The sequence below is a fragment of the Thermobia domestica genome, chromosome 3, assembly GCF_964235325.1.
Source record: "Thermobia domestica chromosome 3, izTheDome1.hap1.1, whole genome shotgun sequence".
Classification (NCBI taxonomy): domain Eukaryota; kingdom Metazoa; phylum Arthropoda; class Insecta; order Zygentoma; family Lepismatidae; genus Thermobia; species Thermobia domestica.
In genome coordinates, this window is record NC_137456.1 from 25,965,695 (window position 1) to 25,988,945 (window position 23,251).

General features: G+C 36.3%; 1 protein-coding gene across 1 annotated transcript in view; it reads left to right on the forward strand.

The window, feature by feature from the left end:
• The window catches only part of unc-13-4A (BAI1 associated protein 3), a 766,749-nt gene that overhangs the window by 561,954 nt on the left and 181,544 nt on the right, over positions 1-23,251 (forward strand). The window lies entirely within an intron of this gene.

The window sequence follows — 23,251 nt, forward strand, 5'->3', positions numbered from 1 at the left end:
CAGAGCGTTATGGCAAAACAAGGTACCTGGATCAACTTGGCCACCTCTCTAAGTTAACCACCTGCTCATCTTGGCCTGGTTTGTCTTGAACCTGTATTTCCCCCTAAGACTTTCGTTATATATTGCTCTGTAAGTTGGCCACCTGTCTATCTTGGAAGTTGGCCGCATTATCCTATAATAATAATGATACATTTACCTGTGTATCTTAGTCACGCAAAATACCATTTTGATACTTTTCTTAACTCTTCGTATTCCCATATGAGAGGTAAAAGATCTATGTTTGTGACTGGAGACAAAGAAGCTGGATTCTTAGAATTTGTTCTTAGGGGTCAATGGCCAGAACACTGCCCTGATAAAGGGATGGTGAAGTAAGATGTGAATAAGAAAAAAAATGTACAGTAATTCGGGAAATGGTTGTACGTGTTCGTTTACTCTGTCTGTTTTGGTAAAACCATTAGCTATATCGGCTCCTTTCATCAGTGGGGAGCTTTAGTAATTACAAAAAAATTCTCAAGGTTAAAGCTAACCATTTCAATTGTCAACTGTTAGCACCTGACGATTTGTCAAGGGGTAGCAGAGGATTTGGGATATGAATTCCCTTAAGACTTTCTCAAAATAACTTTTGCTCCTAAGGAAACACCTGTAGCTCATTAACAAGATGTAGTTAACTACGTATAGTATATTGTTGTGATTACTATACATTATTTGAAAATAGCTGTTGTGCCATTGCTTATTTAAATTTTACAGTAAAGTAATACTAGAAATCCTATTCTAAAAATACACCAATTACACTTATTTTCTGTAAGTTGGTCACCTGTCTAAGTTGGCCACCTGTCTAAGTTGGCCACTTTTTAATAGAACCGATGATGGCCAACATAGGTTTAACTGTATAAAAGTTTATATACTAAAAGTACACTTGATAGGCTCTCTGTAGCCTGTAAAAGTCGTTACGGATGTAAATTGATAATTACTAAAGTGAAATCAAAAAATCGTTCACCCAATGTAGTTTTAAGTTATGTCAAACAACCAATCATTTGCTGCAATTTATCCGACAGTTTTGTCCTTCTTCTACTTATAGTAATTTTAGTTATTTTATAGGAGGTCTTACCTTAGCAATTAAGTTGATTGACAAATGTTCGACAAATTGGCCATTATGTACGCACCCAGAAATGTTTGCTGGGAGGTGTCCAAAGTTTATTACGGGTGAGGGTCCAATACGTCTATATAATATTGAACCTGCCTTATTCTGTATCCGAAAAGACGATAAGTAATTGTTAATTAGTATCCTATACTTTTAGAAAAAAATGATAGAACTAGATGATTTTTATTTTTAAAAAAAATATAGTACAGATAAGGCGTTAAATCAAATCTTTAGCCCACGTCAGTGATCGCCACGTCGATTGCGAGCCACTAGTAGCTCGCGGGAACATTTTCGGTACATCGCGTTAACACTTCGGTTGGCTAACCTTGATTCCTCCACTAAGCTGACGCTAGCGACATAGGTTGCTGACGACACACAGTGGGGCGAAAATGCAAAAAGCTGGTCAAATTAAAAAACGAAAGTTAGTAATATAGGAATTTTTTATGTAGTTGGCTAGAGTGATGTTAGAAGGGCCCAAATCCATAAATAGAATTAGAGTTTTTACTTTATTCCGACTACATGAGCCACTCTGAAGTAGACCCTTCAGAAGCGTAGGTCAAATGCGTAGAGAACAATAGAAGAATTGTGACGCGTCCGTTGAAACGGTTGTAACTTGCGAACGCGTTCATAGTTTTTAAATCTGTAAAGTTTTAATATATATTGTACTGGTAAGTAGAATAAGTGTATGAAGTGAAAAATTAATAATAATGATGTAATAATTTATAATTTGAATCGCAAGTCAGGCAAAATTTTTACATTGATTATATATTTTATTAATTAAAGCGTTGAAAACATTATGTGCACCACGTTCATATTTTGTAGAATGGTAGTTTGAAGAATACTGTCGGCAAAAACGTAGCTGCCAAAACGTGCCAATTACGAAGCCTGTTCATGTTAATTATTGTTCATTTAATGTTACAGTGACAAGCCATTGCAGTTATCATAACCGAATCAAATACCAATAATTTGTGTCATTTTAGTAATAATAAATTTCTAATAAATAAGAACGTAAGTAACAATAATTGCTCATCAAAATATGTAAAAAAAAAGTTAATGTTGTTAAAGATACATTGTGAAAATTACGAAGTATGTTGGCATTCCTTTTATTCCGACATTTTATTTTTTTCAACTTTAGTTGCAACATCGTAATTAGCAACCTCAATAACCCCTTTATCGCCACTTTTGAGAACATTTCTACGACTTTTTGGACTTTTGCAAATTTTATTCCACCATTATGTTTATTTCAACTTTAGTTGCAGAATTGTAATCAGCAACCTCAATAACCCCTTAATACTAAATTTCATTCAATTTGAATGTATATTTATGATATTTTGGCCAGCTTTTTGCGTTTTCGCTCCACTGTGCGACAATTGCTTGTTTCTCTCGCGTGCAACTACGATTGTCAGCCTCATCTCACAGTTGATTGTATACGTGTTATGTTTTTCGTGTGTATATTAGACATTTGCTAACTTGGATTTCGTATTTACTAGAAATGTAAGTTTATAGAAAATAAGCAATTCTAGGACTTAAAAAAAAAGAAAGAAAAAAGATGGTAGTTCATGTGGTTGGTAACTCAGAGTAAGATGTAAAAACGGTACGGTAGCTGAAAAGTTTCATTAGTTTGGCGACTACTGGGCCATATAAATCATTTCTCTGTTAAGCAAGTATAGTTCTGTTAAGGAAGTTTACAAATGTTAGGGGCCGCGGTGGCTCAGTGGTAGAGCGTTCACCTCTGGTGCTTGGGGTCCCGGGTTCGATCCCAACCCCCGCCAAGTGAACTTTGTGGTGGACAAACACCGTGTGCGTGGGTTTTCTCGGGGTTTTCCCATTTCCTCTCACTTTCTTCATTTCATTCATTTCTCATAATCACCGTCTCCTTTAGCCTAACCGGCATAACTGTGGGACGTAAAACTCAAAGATTTAATTTCTACAAATGTTAGTCGAGTTACGAAATTTTGGGAGACTCGGACCCAGTGGACCCCCCATGGGTGCGCTCGTTTTAGCCAGTTACAATGAACAGTCCATATTTGCAGTTGGGTAACCCACCGCTTCCCACTATTGAACCTACTATCTGTGTTTCTGGAATTAAAGGTTGTTTCAACTTTCAATCATCTAAAATACCAAAATTATATTTAAAAAAATACGTCATATAGAATACGAAGGTAAGTCAAAAATTATCCGCAATGTAGCTATAAATTATCAGCAATGTATGTCTAAATTATCAGCAATGTAGGTCTAAGTTATCAGCAATGTAGCTATAAATTATCAGCAATGTAGCTATAAATTATAAGCAATGTAGCTATAACTTTTCTCACATGGTTCATACTGACCTTTGTCCTCGTTTGTTTTATTGTTATGCTGTTGTGGTCACGCTGTGAAAGTTTCCTCCTGATTCCTCCATTTGTCTTCCTTTTGTTGCAGATAGATCATGGCCGCTTCATTAGAAGTTTGCACCAAAGAAGAACAACGAACAGTGATCCGGTTTTTATGGTCGAAGTTGTCTACAATCTAACAAAAACCACAATCTAACAAAGACTTTAGTACCCGGCTATTTGAGTCGATCGCAAAGCGTAATTATTGCTCATGCGTACTCTTGGAATACGCTGACCATGTATTTAAATGTAGATGGCTAATCATAAACGCGAAAGCAATAAAAAATCGCCGAGAAAACGTCAGCTCGAGCGTATTTGGTGCGGGTCGGAACAATAGACCGCCTGCTGTTTAAAAGATTTCAAAAGGAAGGGGAAAAAAGGAAAGACGTGTTGCCAGGCAAAGGGATTGTAGCAAGAAACAGCTGCTTGGAAGTTTGTGCAGAGTATTGGAACTCTGCTATTACACACCTGGACCTGGAAACCCTGACTGGCTCACAGTATGATTTAAAATCTGTGAAAGTAAAATCTGGTGAAAATAAAATTACTGAATAGCCACTTTGGCCGCGTTCGCTACAGCGGGTAACGCTTTCTCAAATAGCCTAAGACTTAGGAACAATACGGAAACAGTGTCTTGCCGCAAAGGAGTGTTTACGAATAGATTGAAAAATTTAAAAATTGTCGCACAAGTGTTACGCACGAGGAAGGAACCGTAGATGACCATGAATTTCATGAATGGATTACAAAAATCGGATCAGTGCGCAATGTTTCTCTTCCGTGGAAACTTCTAATGGAACGGCCACGATCTATCTGTAACGAAAGAAAGACAAATGGAAGAATTAGGATTGCATAATCACAAGAGCATAACAATAAAAACAAACGAGGACAGATGTCAGTATGAGAAATATAAGGAAAGTTATAGCTACATTGCGGATAATTTTTGATTTACCCTTGTACATTAGCAATAACACAATAAGAATTTAATAAACTCAATTAGTTTCAACAAAAAGGGTGACAAAACTATCGGATACCCTGTATATTTTTGTAGATTAAAAAAAAACTATTTGTGTCAAAGAAAGATATTACTTTTTGGTTTCGTATCAAACAGAAAAGTGAATCGAAATAAAAAATAATTAATAAAAAAATATGATCCACAAAGAAAAAAGGATTTTTTTTAAAAAAAATGTATCTAAGAAAACAAAAAATCAAAGCAAATTCTGCCGTCATACTACATCCCACAGAGAGCTAAGGGAAAGAGAGAGAGAAAGTAAACTTGTCATTTTCAATCGGTCTTGATTCAATAGAAAAATTGAGACTTATTTTTAGAAAGATAGAAACAGCAATTTTCCATCAGGATCATCACTTTACCCGCCTCAGGAAATTTATTTTTTCATTCTTTTTTTTATTTGTTTTATTTTATGTTGGAAAATTCGAGGAAATGGGGGCTTTGATATCTCCGTCTTAAGTCACATTATGAAGGGACAGAAAATAAAAAAAAAGAGTAGTCATACAGCTGCAACAGTCCCAAATCACAAGATGGAAAAAGAACGCAATCAATATATATATATATATATATATATATATATATATATATATATATATATATATATATATATATATATATATATATATATATATATATATAGTATATCTTTATAAAATCATTAAAAGGAAACTTTGGATTTAATAGCAAATTGGGAAAATTAAGAAGAAATTGCCCTTTGACATTTAAATGTATTTATGTGTCCTCTTCTCTCAAACATCTATCTGCGTTTTCAAACTACAACTTTTTATAAACAAGATTTGTGAAAATTATTTTTTTCTCTTTTATATCTGTTTATATTTGAAGCTACAAAGTTTGACATTTGAGTAGACTTGTTATAACTAATCTTTCGCCCACACTTTAATAACAACTAGCTGAACCTGCGCTCTCTACACAGTGCATCTTTTCACATATGAACATGAATCTCCTTGTCATTCCTCACATCTGTTCATTTCCCTTTATAGACACATGTGAAAGACATCTTGATAAAAATCAGCAAGGGGTATCATAAAGAGGAGATTTTTTTTTCGATTTTTTTTAAATATCTCTCACCATTTGCAAGATTTGAATCTATTTCCGGTTGGAGTTTCTAATTCATGTATGATCAATGTTTTCTTTCTTCTTGTATGCAGTATATAATAAGCAAATACACTAAACACAATTAATTATAATGTCAGTGATATATGGTGTTCATTGGGCAAAACATCCTAAACTTAATAAAAATACATCTTAGAATGGAGAAATGGTTATTCTTCGTTTTTTCATTATCATTTCGCCATGAAACAAACGCCGGATAGACATACTAACCCCGTATGCAAATATGTAGTGTTGGAAAGTATAACTCGTACGAAAATGAAATGAAATGAAACCTTTAAGTTTTACGTCCCACAGTTATGCCGGTTAGACTAAAGGAGATGGTGATGATGAGAAATGAGTGAAATGAAGGAAGTGAGAGAACACCTAGAAAATCCACGTACACGGTGTTTGTCCACCACAAAATTCACTTAGCGCGAGGTGGTATCGAACTCGGGGCCCCATGAACCAGAGGTGAATGCTGTACCACTCAGCCACCGTGGACCCGTATAACTCGTAGGATATGAAAATTTACTTTTTAAAATTTGAATACTTCCAGTGCACCTCAAAAAATGTAATAAAGAAATAACGGACCTTTTTTAAAAAATATTCTATTAGAACTGAACAATCTACACACAATTTGCAATCTATCAGTGAAAACTGTATCTTTCTAGAGCTTTTGATTTCTGAGATATCATTGTCAAAACAAGTTTCCATAAACATATAAATGCCCAAAAACGTATAAGCTTAGCATTTTAGTACATAGACTAGCTGAACGTGCGCTCTCTACACAGCGCATCATTCGCACATGAGCATAAATCTCCTTCTCATTCCCCACAACATATGTATATGTCCCTTTACAGACACAAGTGAAAGAAGTCTTCATAAAAAAAAATCGGCAAGGAGTATCATAAAGGGGAGATGTTTCGATAAATTTTTTCTCAATATCTCGCACCGTTTGCAAGATTTGAGCCTACTTCCGGTTGAAGTTTGCAATTCATGAATGACCAGTGTTTTCTTTCTTCTTGTATGCAGTATGTAATAAGTAAATACATTACATATACAATTAATTATAATGTCAGTTATATATAGTGTTCATTAGGCGAAACACTCCAAAAATAAAGGTTCATCTTAGGTTGGAAAAATGGTTATCCTTCCTTTTCCATTATTATTTGGCCATAAAACAAATGCCTGAGAGATATACAACACCTGTATACAACAATGTGGTGTTAGAATGTATAACACATAGGATATGATGATTTAGTTTTTTTTTTTTAATTTCAACGCTTCTAGTGTACCCTTAAAAATGTAATAAAAATAATGGCCATGTTTTTTTAATATTCAATTAGAACTGGACAATCTACGCAAAATTTCCAATCGATCAGTGAAAACGTCATTTTTCTAGAGTCTGTAGTTTCCGAGATCTCATTGTCGAAAGGATTGACCACAAACATATAAACATAGTTTAAAAGAACTCGGAAGATGGAAGTACAATTCACATGCATTGATTTTAGAGAAGGCTTATTAAAATACAAAAGCCTTGAACAATAATTTTATATCATAAACTTTATGAAAGAGATATAGTTACCTAATTTAGATTATTTAAAGTACAAATACTTAAAACATTTGTCTCTGTTAAACGTGAAATCACACATAACCGTAAATGAAAGATTTGAAAGCCAAAGTTATTGGTTGGAGCTCAGGCGCTTTTAATTGAACTAGCCACCTGAAGTTCTAGCCAGGTTAAAAAATAGGGTATCTGTAGCTGGCGGACAAAAATAAGCTAGTCACTTGGGTACTCCACCCCCATTTGTTGAGTTGAATCGCGATCTTCGCATATATGGTTGGATTATTTACCTCTTTGCGGTTAAGGAAACAACCATCAAATTGTTTTATTTAAACCTCCACGGAAGTTGACACCCTGATTTGGTCTTTAACTATTGACAACCTTGCTATTCTCTAGGCTTAACGATTTATTTTGATACTCTCCTCTTCAGAGGTAGAGGTACCTAAAACTAGTTGACTACTTTGTCATGTCTACCGACAAACGATTACTTTTCGTACTTCCTCTCCGGAGGAAAAGGCAGCTTTCTAAATTGTAAACTTAGAGCACTGCTCTAAGAACATATCATTTATCGTAAACATCACTGCCATCCTTTGTGGCACGCTGGAGCCATCTCCCACTCTAGCTATCAAGATGGCTTCTCAGAAGACACCAGTCAAATCTGAGAAAAAGTCACAATCAACCAAGATTCCCGGTATCAGGGGCAAAATAATAAAAGCTACATATAAACCAGAAGACTTCCTTGTGCCTTTAGGTAAAAACAAGCAAACGACCGCTCAACCGAAGTCAAAATTGAAAACACCTACAGTTAAACAGACAAGTATTTCGCAGCCATCAACGTCGAATAATACTGAAGACATGGATGTCACAGTAGTGGGAACACTTAAGTGGCGAAGGTCTTCTTTGGAAAATCTCAACAAGGCAGAAAAACTAATTAATAGCATCCAAGAATATCCACCTCTTCCCACAAGCAATAAGTTCGCTATTTTGTTATCCGAACAAACAGACAGTGCTAGTGCCAGTAACAACACTGCGCCGACTAACAAGCCCTCCAGTTTCAAGCCTCCTCCAATTTTCATATACGGAATTACAAAAAACATATACCTTTATAAAGACCTTGTCACAAGCATTGAAGGAGCCTCCCTAAACACAGCCCAATAAGGAGCGCATTCGACTTCAAGCAGCTAACAAAGATGATTACAACTCTATCAAGACTTATTGCGAACAAACAAAGACTGAATATGCCACAGAGTAACAAAAAATGAAAAGCCCATTAAGGTAGTTGTTCGAAAACTACATATTGACACTGAACTAGATGATCTGAAGGATGAATTTATCTTTATCCGACTGGGCTATAAACCAACAAGTGTCCATCAAATGTCACGCAAGAGTAAAAGGGATAACATAAAAGTAATGATGCCACTGTTCTTGGTTGCCTTAGAACGAACTGCAGCTGTTAAAGAAATATACGCTATAAACAATTTGCTTCATTACCGGGTTCAAATTGAACCTTACAAGCCTCCCTCAGTCCTGCAATGTTACAGATGTCAACGCTTGGGGCATTCGCAAGACACCTGCCAAGCCCACCCGAGGTGTCTCAAATTTGGGCAATCACATTTCTCCAATCATGCAGCAAATCAGACACATCCATACCCGCCATCTGCGCAAATTGTCAGGGAGATCACCCAGCAAATTACCGTGGCTGTCCGTTATTTAAATCCTACTCAGAAGCTCTCAAATTGCCGGATCAACAACCGAAGAAACACCCAGATATATCTAAAAAATCTCCACACACTATCCTCAGAGAAAACTTCCATTCCCACTCCTGATAATATACAACCCGTGACTACGGATAACAAAGACGTTGAAGCTCCCACTTCTTCTCACACCCAACCAGTTACTGCCGTCCAACAAGAGAACTCTAACGAAGACCTTGACTTAAAGTCAGTTCTTTCATTACTCAAGGGCTTACATTTCCATAAAATACTTATACACATTAAACGTGGTATTACACGTTTTCGACAAGCTGCGGACTCAGCTTCCAAGGCTGCAGCAGCAATCGAAACAATAGCGGAAATGGTTGACGATGGCTGTTTCTAAATCCGGCGTTCTACACCACACACTTATACTTGCTACGTGGAATGCAGACGGTCTCGAGGGGCAGAAACAAACGCTTCTCCGCTTTCTAATAAAGTATAGAGTTGATGTCATGTTCATCCAAGAAACACATTTTATTGTTCGCATCACTACTTGGCGCCTATCTAATTACATTGTGTACAGACAGGATAGAGTGGGTAAACATAAAGGAGAATTGCAGCTTATCATCAAAAAGTCATTACCAGTAAGGTCGCTTACAATACCACCACTACTTACTTTAGAGGCACTTGCTGTTGAGCTAATAACTCCAGAAGTTCCATTAGTACTAGTCACCGGGTACAGGTCCACGGCCACACACTTAGAACCGATTGACTTCGATATCATCGCAAACTTAGGGCCCAAAGTTATCTTAGCTGGTGACCTTAACGCTAAGCATGGAGAATTGAACTCCATTGCTCCAAACACTGCTGGAAACGCTTTACATCAATATCTCCTCACGTCCAACTTTATCATCAGTGCTCCACCAGATCCAACTCATCATCCAAAATTCGGCGGACAATCCGACGTGTTCGACGTTGCTCTGTGCCAAAACGTATCCTTTAGTATTCATCCTTATGTCATCTCGGACCTAGACTCAGACCACGATCCAGTCATTTTTCATGTCTCCCACCGTAGCATCGCCCATACTGCTCCTATTATCAAACACACAGAAACTGACTAGGATTTGTTTAAACAAGAATTAAACACTGATCGATCTAAGAGATCGGCCCGCCACCATTCAGGACATCGATCAAGCAGTTTCTCACATCACATTAGCACTTCGTACAACAGAGGCAGCAAGCTCCACTACTACAATCTCTCCAACGCAAACAGGTCAATGCGACAGTCTACATCTGCAACTCTATATTCATTTAAAACGTTGGGCTAGACGTCGCTGGCAGCACACACTTCATCCAGCCTACAAGACACCATAGCATAAACTGCATGCAAAGATCAAGATGCTGACTCAGCGACAAAATCAACAGTACTAGGAAGATACTTTTCGTAACCTCACAGTAAACGATCGTAAAATTTGGACATACTCTAAATCCTTTGAACGGGCTATTAATGCTTCCAGAGCTAGAGTCCTCCAAGGACCACAAGGACTAACTCAAGATCCTCAGTTGCAAGCAGCTACTTTTGCTGACTCTCTGCAAGCTCAGTTCCAGCCCAATAGAGGCCAACTAGATCCTTACCTCCACCAACATATTAGAACTACCTTATATAGTATACGAACTCAAAACCCTACACATGGCATCAACCTAGTTACACCTCGGGAAATAGAAAAACATATCAAATGTCTACCGGCAAAGACAGTATTCATTCAGTACCAGGGACTTCATTTGGGTGGAGGAATAAATTGCCCCCATGAGTTTGAGAAATAGATGCTTTTTAATAAATTGTATACTATATAATACACTAATAAAACACATGGAATCTTTGTCCCGGTGAACAATCTCGCCTCCTACCTCTTCCCCCGTGGTAAATTCTGAAATTACGCTACTGATTCAGACCATATACCTTTTACACTTTTACATCCTTATTTATGGCAACCATAAGAGCTTTAATATTATCCATTTCAATATCAAATGAGTTATCTTTCGAATGCAGGATTCAACTTCTTACATTTATGTCGTCTAAACTTTCCCTTCAAACATTCAAGAGAGGTTCAAACTCGAAGAAATATAATCCCACAAATTGTTTACTTATCACTCCACAAATTGCATTGGCTTTCGTCACCTCTGGTAGATTGTTTTTTTTTATATATATATATAGATTTCATTGCCTCACTGCACTCTCCACCTTGTTTCAGTAAGTCTATGAAGAAGAGAAATTGCCCAGCAGTGTATTTTAATAATATCTGTGGATTTCAAAATAACCAAGTAACAATACAAATAATTCGTATATTATCAAAGTACTAAACTTTATTCTTGTCACCAAATGTGTTTAAAAATTCTTAAATACATATATTTAATTTTGTTTAATTTAAAGAAAATTATGAAAAATTAAAAGAAAAGATTTTTTTATCATTTGTTGGGATTGCCACTCCCTTTATGGGTAGTTCTGATGATATGCCTAGATTCAACGTTGGCTACACACTCAAACACACACAAATTGTACGTCATAGCAATTTTCAAACACATTTAGTGGGTTTCTAGGCACACAAGTGATAACCTCGAGTGCTTCAACTCAAATAAATTTAACTGTGGGTTTAACACCAGATAGCGAAGTAATCCAATAACGGGCTTGGAGTCATTTGTATGTATTCTGTTTATAAATATAATGAATTTGATTGTTATAATATAGTCATCTGGTAATTCTTTTAACTTATGAGTAAATTTTGTGTAAATCTTCACGATTATAATAGAACATGAATCAGCAAAAACAATAACGTGTCAAACAACAATAAAATCAAGTCGTGACAAATGTCATAACAAGGGCCCGGATTTTTATGTGCTAAAAACTGTAAAATACTTATATTTATGTTCTAAAAATTTAAAATATTTGCTAAAAATTAAAGAAATATTTAACATAAAATAACAAGGACAAGAATGGGAAAACGCTAAATATAAGAAAAATAAATACGGATACTCACCAATAGCTTCTTTTCATCACATGTGGGCATTGCAATGAATAACTAACATCTTTTACAAATTGTCCATCGTAAAGCCATGCCTATTGTCACGGAATAATGACTTATATTGAGAAAAGGAACATTCTACATCGCACGATGTTAACCTCGCGTATTTGAAAAGTGGCATATCACGAATATTCACACCAGCAACTTCACCTGAGTTTTGGCCTTCCAATGCTTCAGATATTTTACATAGGGTTTATAGCCAATATTTTTTTCAAACAAATCCTTATTATTTTCTTACGATTTCAGCTTTCGGAGTATGAAGAACACTCAGCTTTCTTTCAATGCACTGTACTTCTTTAACCAATGTACTTAATAAATCTCCCGTAGAGTCTAGTTTCATTGTAGAGTGAGTCAAGAAACCGAAATTAGCAGATATGAAAGCCAAGTCGCATTTCAAGCCACTGTCATTACTAAATTGTGAACAGTTTCAATAGATGAAGCATCGCGGGGGTTTAGCTACTACAAATAGTAATGCTTCAAAATTCTCCGCATAATATGGTACTGCATTAAGCCAGATACTCCAGCACGTGATTGCAGGTGTTGAAGGAAGTGGAAGATTGGGATTTGTTTCTTTAAAAAATTCAATTCTAGTATGCGATTTTAAAAAACTCCCCCCCTTCTCATTTGAAACTTGTCCACTTTAGGATAAAAGGTTCGGATTTTTTTTCACACAATCGATATAGGGCATGTACGACACATGTCACATGAATCACATCAGGGGTAGCATATAAAAAGAGCTTCACTAATTTTCCTCATATAAGAAGCACCATCAGTCAGAAAAAGCAAAGCACTGCCATATTTCACACCATTCGGCCACAAAATGTGCAAAGATTCATTGAACAGCCTAGCAACTGTCAGGTTGCAATTGTCACGCTGGGGTACAAGTTACCCCAGCGCTGATAAAAAAAATTATGACTACGCTATTTCAGCAGGTGGGAAATTGCTTATGAATCCGATGGATAGATTCATGTTGCATATTCTTTTCCCGATGTTAATTTCTTTCGAGAGACAGAAAAAGACAATTCGTTGTGAAATTTAGAATAAAATAAACGGAAATTATTTAAAATGTTTATTTATTACAAAAATATCCAAAAATATTTATTTACATATTTTTTTTCAGAAAATGTGTATTTTTATGTAAAATAAAATTTGTAATTTATACTTGCAGACTCTTATTTGGGATAGTAAACTTTGTTTTGGGTTTGTACGTGTTTGAAAAAAAAATGTTTTTACATACATATCCGGGCCTTAGTCATAACCGTTCCTCAATCCGCTGCAGGTCGCTTAAATTACCAGTAGTCTGAAGTTCTATACCAGCTGAGAATGTTGGGCTTGGAGAGAGAAACATTAATAGTGACTTGTATGGCAAATGTTGAGTTAGAGTCCACACTCAGCAAATCTTCTATGATGCTATTTTATTTTATTTGGTCATACCATATTGTGCAACATATGCATTTGCACGGGGGCGGCAAGTTTTGAGGGCTGGCGAAATCTGTCATAACTATATTATTTAAAATAAATATTTCTTGTTGGAAACAGAAGGAAATTTACTAAGCTGACTTTCTATTTGAATACTACATTCATAATTCGTGTTTACGTTTCATTAATTTAAGTTCGCATGGATAGTGCTAAAACAAATGGTCAAACGAAATGAAATCTTTGAGTTTTACGTCCCATGATTATGCCGATTAGGCTCAAGGAGACGATGACGATGAGTAATGAATGAAATGGTGGAATGAAGAAAGTGGGAGGAAAGGGAGAACCCCGAGGAAACCCACGCACATGGTGTTTGTCCACTACAAAGTTCACTTGGCGGAGGCTGGGATCGAACCCGGGACCTCAAGCACCAGAGGTGAACGCTCTACCACTGAGCCACCGCGGCCCCAAATGGTCAAACGAATCCCAGCATGAATTGCTTAATTGTTGTCACATACAAGAACTCAATTCTAGAAACAATAACGAACACCTGCTTCATTTAGTTAGTTATTGCACTTTCGATATGAAAACTAGTCCTGTCTTTGTCAGAAACAAGTTCCTTATCATTGAAAGTAGAAACAAGATTTTTTTTATTTTTTAACAGATATAGAAGGAAAATTAAGAAATAAAGATAAAAGAATTGTTCTGGAATTGCAAACTGATATATTGAGATTGAAGCTCGATATTGAATTTTATATAGATAGATATAGATATATAAAGGTTCTATTTTTCCTCTGTAGGTGTGTTTGCTTTATCTTTCACTAACATAATACATTATTATTTAAAGAAAAAAACAGACACGACGAGATTGTATTTATAGTATTTAGGTCCTTCTGAGTGCGAGTGCACTACCCCTCCCCTTCGCTGTTCACGATGCGGTAGCTTACTTAAGATCATGGCTTTTAAGATTTGTTCTTCCTGGAGAAAAGGGGAAGCAGCGAATAATGCCATTGCACTGGGCGGAAAATTGCCTAAGGCCGGCCCTGTTTGGTCGGTGTCCCGACAAAACGTACCAGCGACAAAACGTACCACTTGAATTTTCGCGACAAAACGTACCACTTTTGACGACCTGTCATAAATGACAACCTATCATGGATTAATTAAAACATTTCTGATATTTATTCCACGACAAAACGTACCACTTATATAAATTACAACCTGTCATGGACTAATTAAAACATTTCGGATATTTAATCCCCGACAAAACGTACTACTTCATGTTAAGAAACTACTTCCTCATGAACAGGTAAAACAACGGCAGTATAAGGTTGAGAAGAACAGACAGGTATTGTATCGAGTTGTCAAAGTGCAGAAACTCATTGGTAAAAGAGGGCTCATTTACAGAGGAAATGTAGCAGCCTATAAACTGAAAGACACAGCTATAGATCATGGAAACTTTTTGGATATTATTCCTTTCTTAAGCAAATTTGATCTTCCGCTTAAAAGTAATTTAGATAAGGGCACCGAGAAGAGTCATATACGAGGAAGTAAGCAGGATAGTGGTCGCATAACTTTTACTAAACACGGTGAATTAGGTTTTGAATGCTATCAGCACACTTATCAGAGAAGATATTTCGAAAAGAAGTCTCTCAAGCTTCAATATTTTCTGTTCTATTAGACACTACTCAAGATATAGTAGTTTCAGGCCAATGCTCTGTTGTTTTACGAAGTATTGTTGTCATTGTAAAATGCATATCTACCACAGGCCAGTGTCTGCGATTTACTGCTGGAAATTCTGCAGAAGTTGAACCTTCATATTAGGAAGTGTATTGGAAATTCAACCGATGGCTCAAGTAACGTGCAAGGACAATATTCGGATTTTTTCAATTCACCTATGATCAGTTACACGTGTGATTCAGTTGATTTTGAGTTTAACGGCCCTTTTATCAGCGAGGCTATATGAGACGGGACATACTGGTTTACGGGAAATCCGAAGCACATGAGCTCCCGCCGGGAATCGAACCTAGGTCTTCCACAACAAAGGTGCATACGCTAACCGCTTAACTACTAAGAAACTCAGTTACACGTGTGGTGTTACGCTCATATACTCAATCATGTCATATGTGATCTGACAAAATATTGCATTGATTCTGTGTCATTGTTCTGCTGAATGATTGTGCGATATTTATGCGTGAGTCTTATCAGCGAATGTACATTTGGAAGATCAAATGTTAACAAAGGCGTCTTACTGTTATTGCGGAAACAAGATGGTAGAAAACACGCTCTTTTTCAGAAAAAGTTTGGTCATTTTTCGAACCAAAAAAAGTGCTTTGTATATAGAGTTGACCATAACAATTAAGAAAATTGCTTCTGCAGAAAATATCAAACCAAAAGCTAGGTGTAAAGCGAAAGGATATATAAAAGATCTTCTCAAGTTCAAAACAATTCGGACAGCAGAAATGTTCCTTAAGATGTTTCAAGTGACGACCTCTCTGTCAAACTATCTCCAAATAGAGGGTGCTGCTAATGTAGTCCTAACGGATGGTGCAGACTACTCTGTTCCAACTGAAAGAGTAGAGAGATGATTTTGAATCCGTTAAGAATGCAGCATTAAGCTTTGCAAAATGGGCCAATAACAAATTTGAAGACTTAGAACGTGATTTCTTTTTTTCTATTGACCTGTCGACAATTCGTCTTCAGAGATGGACAAAGATTTTTTCCTGTGAATATGAAGATGAAGCTGCTTCTATCCAATGACCAGGTACTGCATCGAAGCATTCAACACAATATTGGACATGGTAGTTTTGAGTATTTCTTCAAGATTCAAGAAGCAATGTACTTTATGGATTATTTGGACCCTAGCCACTTCAACCAAGTAACAGAACTTCCAGACGTGCCTTTCGATAAACTTACATATTTTCTGAAAAACTTCAGTTAACAAGTTTCCAAGGATAGTATAAATGTAGTCTCTTGGACTTTTGAAGGACATGGATATCCTTGAAAGTCAGTCTTGATGACGAGCACAACCGAGGAAAAATGACTGTGCTGATGGTGCAATTGATTCAGAATGAGCAGAAAATACATTTGTTTACAAGGAAAACTAGTGCAAAACGTGTTGCAAAATTGTCCAATGTGCTGCTTTTTAATTTTGCAGAATTGTAATTTGTGCAGTAATACTTATCCAGGTTTCCAGCATACAAATTTTTATTGACTTTGCCCGTAACTCAGGTAACATGTGAAAGAAATTTTTCAAAATTGAAATAAACTGAAATACATTAAAAATAGGCTAAGGAGTACCCTGTCTCAGGAACATTTGAAAACATTTTGTTGATGTCTATTGAAAATTATTTAAAAATATTTCGAATGCAAAAGTGATAGATACAGTAGCATCAAAAACTAGTACACTAAAACATCTGCTATTTTTGTAATATAGTATACGTTCTCCTTGAACTTCATATAATATTTTGAACAATTCAGAATAATATACTGATGAAAGAATATCAGGTTTTAATTGTCAATTGTTAATACTATTGACTTACTGTAAAAAGAAAACTGTGCAATTGATTTGTGACATTGAGATCTGGTGGCCCTTGTGGGAGAAAGCGCCCGCGCCCCTCTAATAATGCCTATCCGTCTCTGGTCCAAAGCCTGGATAAGGTGTGATGGAAATCAACAAATATTCAAATATTGCATATGCAAGATTCTTGCTGGTTTTGGTCTGGCGAGAATCTTACAGGTATGGTCTTGGTGTTGCGAGAATCTTGCAGGCATGGTCTTAGTCTTAGTCTTGGTCTTGCATCGGTACTTTTCTCAGCACCAATCTGTTCAACTTTTAATCTTATTTTGGCCGATTTTGGCCGATATATATATATATATATATATATATATATATATATATACCGCTCTATCAAGTGGTACGTTTTGTCGCCTGACATTATTTGATGGCTGATTGGAAGACTCTTCGCAAGTAGCCCTCCAGGCAAGTGGTACGTTTTGTCGCTTGTTATTATTTAAATTGTTTTTAGAAAACCCTTCACAAGCAGCCCTCAGGGTAAGTGGTACGTTTTGTCGGTGGTACGTTTTGTCGCGTATTCGTTTGGTCAGTCTGAGACGAAAGAAATCAACATTGGAAATAACATAGTGACACAGACGAAGCTGGTCCACTTCTCTACAAAGTCTATATATCACTTGATTTTGAGTTGTGAATGATTGTAATTAGGTCTATAACAAGACTTGTTGTATACTATGAGAAATTTATGAACATTCACCATAATATTCATTATAAATCTCAGCCAAAAGGTAAAGCAGTCTGGATAAATTACTGACGGGAAATATAATGTTTGTGGAAAAAAACATACTGTAAAAAAATATATCAACTTTTTCAAATGTAATTATGTTCACTGTTCAGAATTTTATTTTCGTCTCTTTTTGTTTTTGTCCCCTACCCCTCCTCCCCAAAAAAGAACTAAAATCAGAATGTTACAACGTAAAGAGAGAAAACGAAGTAGAAAAACAACAGATAATTACGTAAAATTTCTGCGTATTAAAAAATCTCCTGTAGGGAGACAAGATAAAACTTTTTTTTTGTTTGTTTGTTAATTTTGGAATTTCAAGCAGCTATTGCTATATGTCTTTGTTTGTCGTCGATACGACGTTGAGTTATCTCAAATTATCTCTAGTTTTCGCTTTTGTCCCCTGAAAGAATGACGAAAAGAGAGACAAAGAGAAGGAATACAATTAAAGCCTGTTATTTAACAAGAGAATTTAAGCTTTCATGTATGTATATATATTCTCCATATATTGCTTTTTTTTTTAGTTTGCTTTGTGCTTCGTTCGAACGCTCTGCTTTATGAACCACGCTCATTTCCATACTCGGTTTTAGTAAACACAATAGCCGAGTTATTTTCTAAAAGTGTTGAAAGACTGGCGCGTTAATTGGTGAGCTGGAGCCACCAATGGTAAAAAAAAAGAAAAAAAAAAGAAAATTTTAAAAATGATTTACTGGTCGTCTCTAAATGTAAAAATGGTTTAATATTTATTTGGGCGTTGATTTCGTTATTTTTACGTTTTCTGTTTACAATCAATTTTGTTTACTTCTTTACTGTTAATGCTACTGTGTAACTAGCGTGTTTATGACATGACATCTGATTGAACCCTTTTCAGGAACGAACCAGTTTAGAATGTTCGAAGAGCATTGCCCGAACGAACTTAAAAAGAATTAATTCTGAATCAATAACTAATGACGCAATAATCATTGAATCAATAACTAATGACGCAATAATTATTGAATCAAAAACTGGTATATTGTTATTGAATCAATATTGGTATTGATCAATACCCATATCATTTCTCTATGACTTAAACGGTTCCCGAGATATGGCTCCTTAAATCTCCCGAAATCGGAACTTTTTTGGCCAATATCTCGGGAACAGTAAGAGTGACGCGAAGAGTTCCATGACTTCTTGTAAATAGTTTGGGATGCTTTATCGAATGGAGGGATCAAAATTGAACACAGACACACAAACACATCATAGAAAATTTAGTATCAAACTTTTTAAAACAGACATCCAACAAAGCCATTTCAGGTTGCAACAACAACAGCAAATCAGGAGCCAGCACCCCTCAGACAATCGGAAGCCAGCATTTCCCTCTGTCGCAAGCCCCTATTAATAGCACTGCCCCGAAATAGTTACCATATATACTGTACATGTCCATATCTCTTTACCACAACCCTTGTAGATGAATGAAATTACTGCACTCAAAACGTCGGATGTCAATACACTCAACTGGCTGATGACCCGAGAACATTTACTAAAATCACGTCACTAGGAAAATTCAATTTTTTCTCGATGTTATAACATGTAATGCGAACAGAGTCGGATTTAGGTTCGTGGGTCCCTAAGCTATTGAAGGTAACGGGGGGCCTTTAAGTATCAAGATAAACATAGGCACACTATCTAGTAATTTTTAGAAAGCAGGCTAGCTGAAGGGGTCCTATCGCTTCGAAGGATGCATTATCCTATTCGTGTTGAGATGTAGAATTACACTATATTTTGGTAATTCTGTTATATGTAGAGGCAGATCTGCTTCCATCGAAACAATGTGCAGCGAACTGGGTTTCACAGAGCAACAAAACTAGAAACACATGCGTAGCGTTAATTAAACATATAATTTGACCAAAATAAATCAATTTTAATAAATAATTAGTGTTGCCACGAGACGAGACAAACTACTTGTCTCGTCTCGAAAACTTGTAGATATAGTAATTGAAAAAAGAAACAGTCCTAAAGTTAACAAAAGTACAAAGAGAATGAAACTGGGTTTTGTTTGAAACCGTCCTAATGCTCGAGGTGCAGGTAAAATTGCTGGTGCTCAGACATTCGTATGACAGGGGTAGGTCCGTTGCACAGAGATGTGGACGACTTTCAACTTTCGCAGGTTAAGTTCGAACTTAAAATTTTTTACGTTCTTCTTTAGGTGCTTAAATAGGAGTTCCTTGTAGTCTAATTGTGGGTGGCTGGTTTTGTAGAAAATAGTTGTCTGCAGTGACGTAACTAAGGGGAAAACGGATCTTTTGCCACGGGCGCCGGATTGGGGGGGCGCAAAACTGGACAAATATTTATTTTCACTATAAGGCAAGGAAAGGAGTTTTAGCAAACTAAAGATTGTAAAAAAATACTTCAGAAACTTAACAGGACAATAACGATTCACCAAGCTTAGGATCCACTTAACTGGACAATAACGATTCACCAAGGTTAGGATCCACTTAACAGGACAATAACGATTCACCAAGCTTAGGATCCACTTAACAGGACAATAACGATTCACCAAGCTTAGGATCCACTTAGCAGGATAATAACGATTCATCAAGCTCAGGATCCACTTAACAGGACAATAACGATTCACCAAGCTTAGGATCCACTTAACAGGACAATAACGATTCACCAAGCTTAGGATCCACTTAGCAGGATAATAACGATTCACCAAGCTTAGGATCCACTTAGCAGGATAATAACGATTCACCAAGCTTAGGATCCACTTAACAGGACAATAACGATTCACCAAGCTTAGGATCCACTTAACAGGACAATAACGATTCACCAAGCTTAGGATCCACTTAGCAGGACAATAACAATTCACCAAGCTTAGGATCCACTTAGCAGGACAATAACGATTCACCAAGCTTAGGATCAATAGAGTATAAATTAGCTTCAAAGCTATCTTTTGAGGAAATTGTAAAAACCTTTGCAACCAAAAGAGCCTGAAAAGTTAAATTTTAGTTCAAGCTTTTTGTGTATGCATTTAACTTACATTCATTTAAGAAATTTCTAAAATATACGAATATAATACTCGAGACAAGAGCCTGACTGTTTGTCATAATTAAATATCCTATTCTAAAGCAACAAAGTGTTGATTTATTCTACACATCCCGATATAATTCCAAAAACATTATGATTTGCAGTTATTATGATAAGACTATAAGAATATGTCAAGCATGGTACTTTCAGATTATTTGGCAATCAAATACTAATTAGTTTGGTGTTTTATCTTGTACAAAAAATGAAATTATGTACTGCAATTTTGAAATCAAGCTTTACCACTTCAAGAAAAATGTAATAAAAGAATTTCTGTGTGATGCCAATATCACGTGTAGTCGAGGAGCGTTTTGGTTTCGTTGGTCAGGGGGCGGGGGAGACTAAGGCAAGTTCTTGTCCCGGACGATAACTAGACACCCGCTGATTGTCGGTGACCTCTTCAAAATACATATTTCCATCATGTTCTTCCAAAATGAAATGAAATGAAATCTTTGCTTTACGTCCCACGCTTATGCCGGCGAGGCTAAAAGAGACAGTGATAATGAGAAATTAACGAATTAATGGAATGAAGGAAGTGGGAGGAAACTGGAGAACCCGGAGAAAACCTACGCACATGGTGTTTGTCCACCACAAAATTCATTTGGCGCGAGCTGGGATCGAACCATGGACACCATACACCATAGGTGAATACCACTGAGACACCGTGGTCCCCATGTCCTTCCAGTTTACGTCTTTTGCATTACTTTCCTCTGATTCTAGAATTTGTAGAATTCTAAGTTCTTTGGAGAACTGCTTGAAGTTGACCAAATCAGTATGCTGTAGTTTCACTACCTTAGAAGACTACTTCCTACGAACAGCTTGATCACAGGCACCAGTTGTGAAGGCACATAAATATTTGCTGCTTGCTTAAACACCATATTAAAACAAATTACGCATTTAGGTGAACACAAACATACACACAAGAAAGTCGTTTGAGATACGACTGTGTGTGAACAATATAAATTTATCTTAATTTTTCTTGCAAACTGTCGTATTTTGAGTTACGAGAGTTTGAGAGAAATTTAATTCTCTACAATTGATTTACGACGAACATCAAACTGCTTATTCCACACTTCTATTTAGGAATTTAGATACGGCTATTAATAGGGATGCACACGAGATAAGATTTGAGACTGTCTCGTCTCGAAAATGTGCTGTAAAAGTGATATCTCGACTCGAAAAATATACTTTTTCTATTAAGAGCTGTGTCTCAACTCGAATTTTGTCAGGAAAATTCTGTCTCGACTCGTCTCGTGCGCATCCCTAGCTATTAAAGAAAATTATAGAGCCTCTAAAGGGGAATTCGGGGCTGGTCTTAACTCAAAAATCGATTTTTTTTTTTTTTTTTTTTTGAGATACGACACTTTGTAAACAAAGGGACGATATCTTAATAGTAATTTTTTTCTCTAATACTTGCTCAAGGGGGCTAAAAAGAACCGAAATCCCCCTCGCGTAGGCCATTGATAGTAATGTGCTACTATAAGTTTCTATAAAGCAATGACTCTATGTACTATTGGGCACTGTTATTTGCATTGTAGGCGTTAATTGGTACAGTCTTTCTCAAATTTCATTGTACCTAAGAGATTCATTAAATTCTAAAATTTCGGAGCATCATACCAGTTTACCACGTTGCAGGTTGGGAACCACTGACATTGCAACTGCGGCGTCGAAACCTTGAACTTCAATAGCTCAGCCCCTAATTAAGCCAGGAAGATAATTTTTGTATCAATGTGTTCCTGAAGGATGAAGCTTATATACATTTTATGTATGTGGGAGGGCATCACGGCGGAAGGGGAGGGTAAATTTCGTTTTTTTTTTTTTTTTTTTTTTTTTTTTTTTTTTTTTTTTTTTTTGAGGAGCCATTTTCTCTCCTTGGAGCTGCTTTCTTAAAAAATGGTATTTATTTATTTTTATTTAACATCCACTAGATACAGCTCAAAGGCTATTTTATACTGGATATTTAAAAACAACAACAACAACAACAACAACAATGAAAAGGATTTGGGAAGGTATCGGCCAGGGCCTGTTTAGTAGGTACCATCCCGGCATTTGCCTGGTAGGACTGAGGAAAATCCTGGAAAACCCCAGTCAGGATGGTCGGCAGCGGGATTCGAAAGCTACTTCGCTCGGTATCGTGTGAAGCAATAAAGTATTTCATTACATGGTAATACCCTATATGTGTACTTGTCTTTTATATGGGAGAGGAGGGGTGAAGTTGGTCAATTTTGTTAGTCGGTTTTTTGACATAAATCTAATCTTTTGTTTCTTCTTCTTCTTCTTCTTCTTCTTCTTCTTCTTCTTCGGACGGGATTGAAATCTGTGTTTCGTAAGCTTCCCAACACATAACTGATAATTAGGGGGTCTACGATTTCGTTCAGATCCATAGCGGGTGTAGAAAGGTTGAACATCGAAGATATATATATATATATATATATATATATATATATATATATATATATATATATATATATATATATATACAGTGGCGGATCCAGGATATGATCAATGGAGGG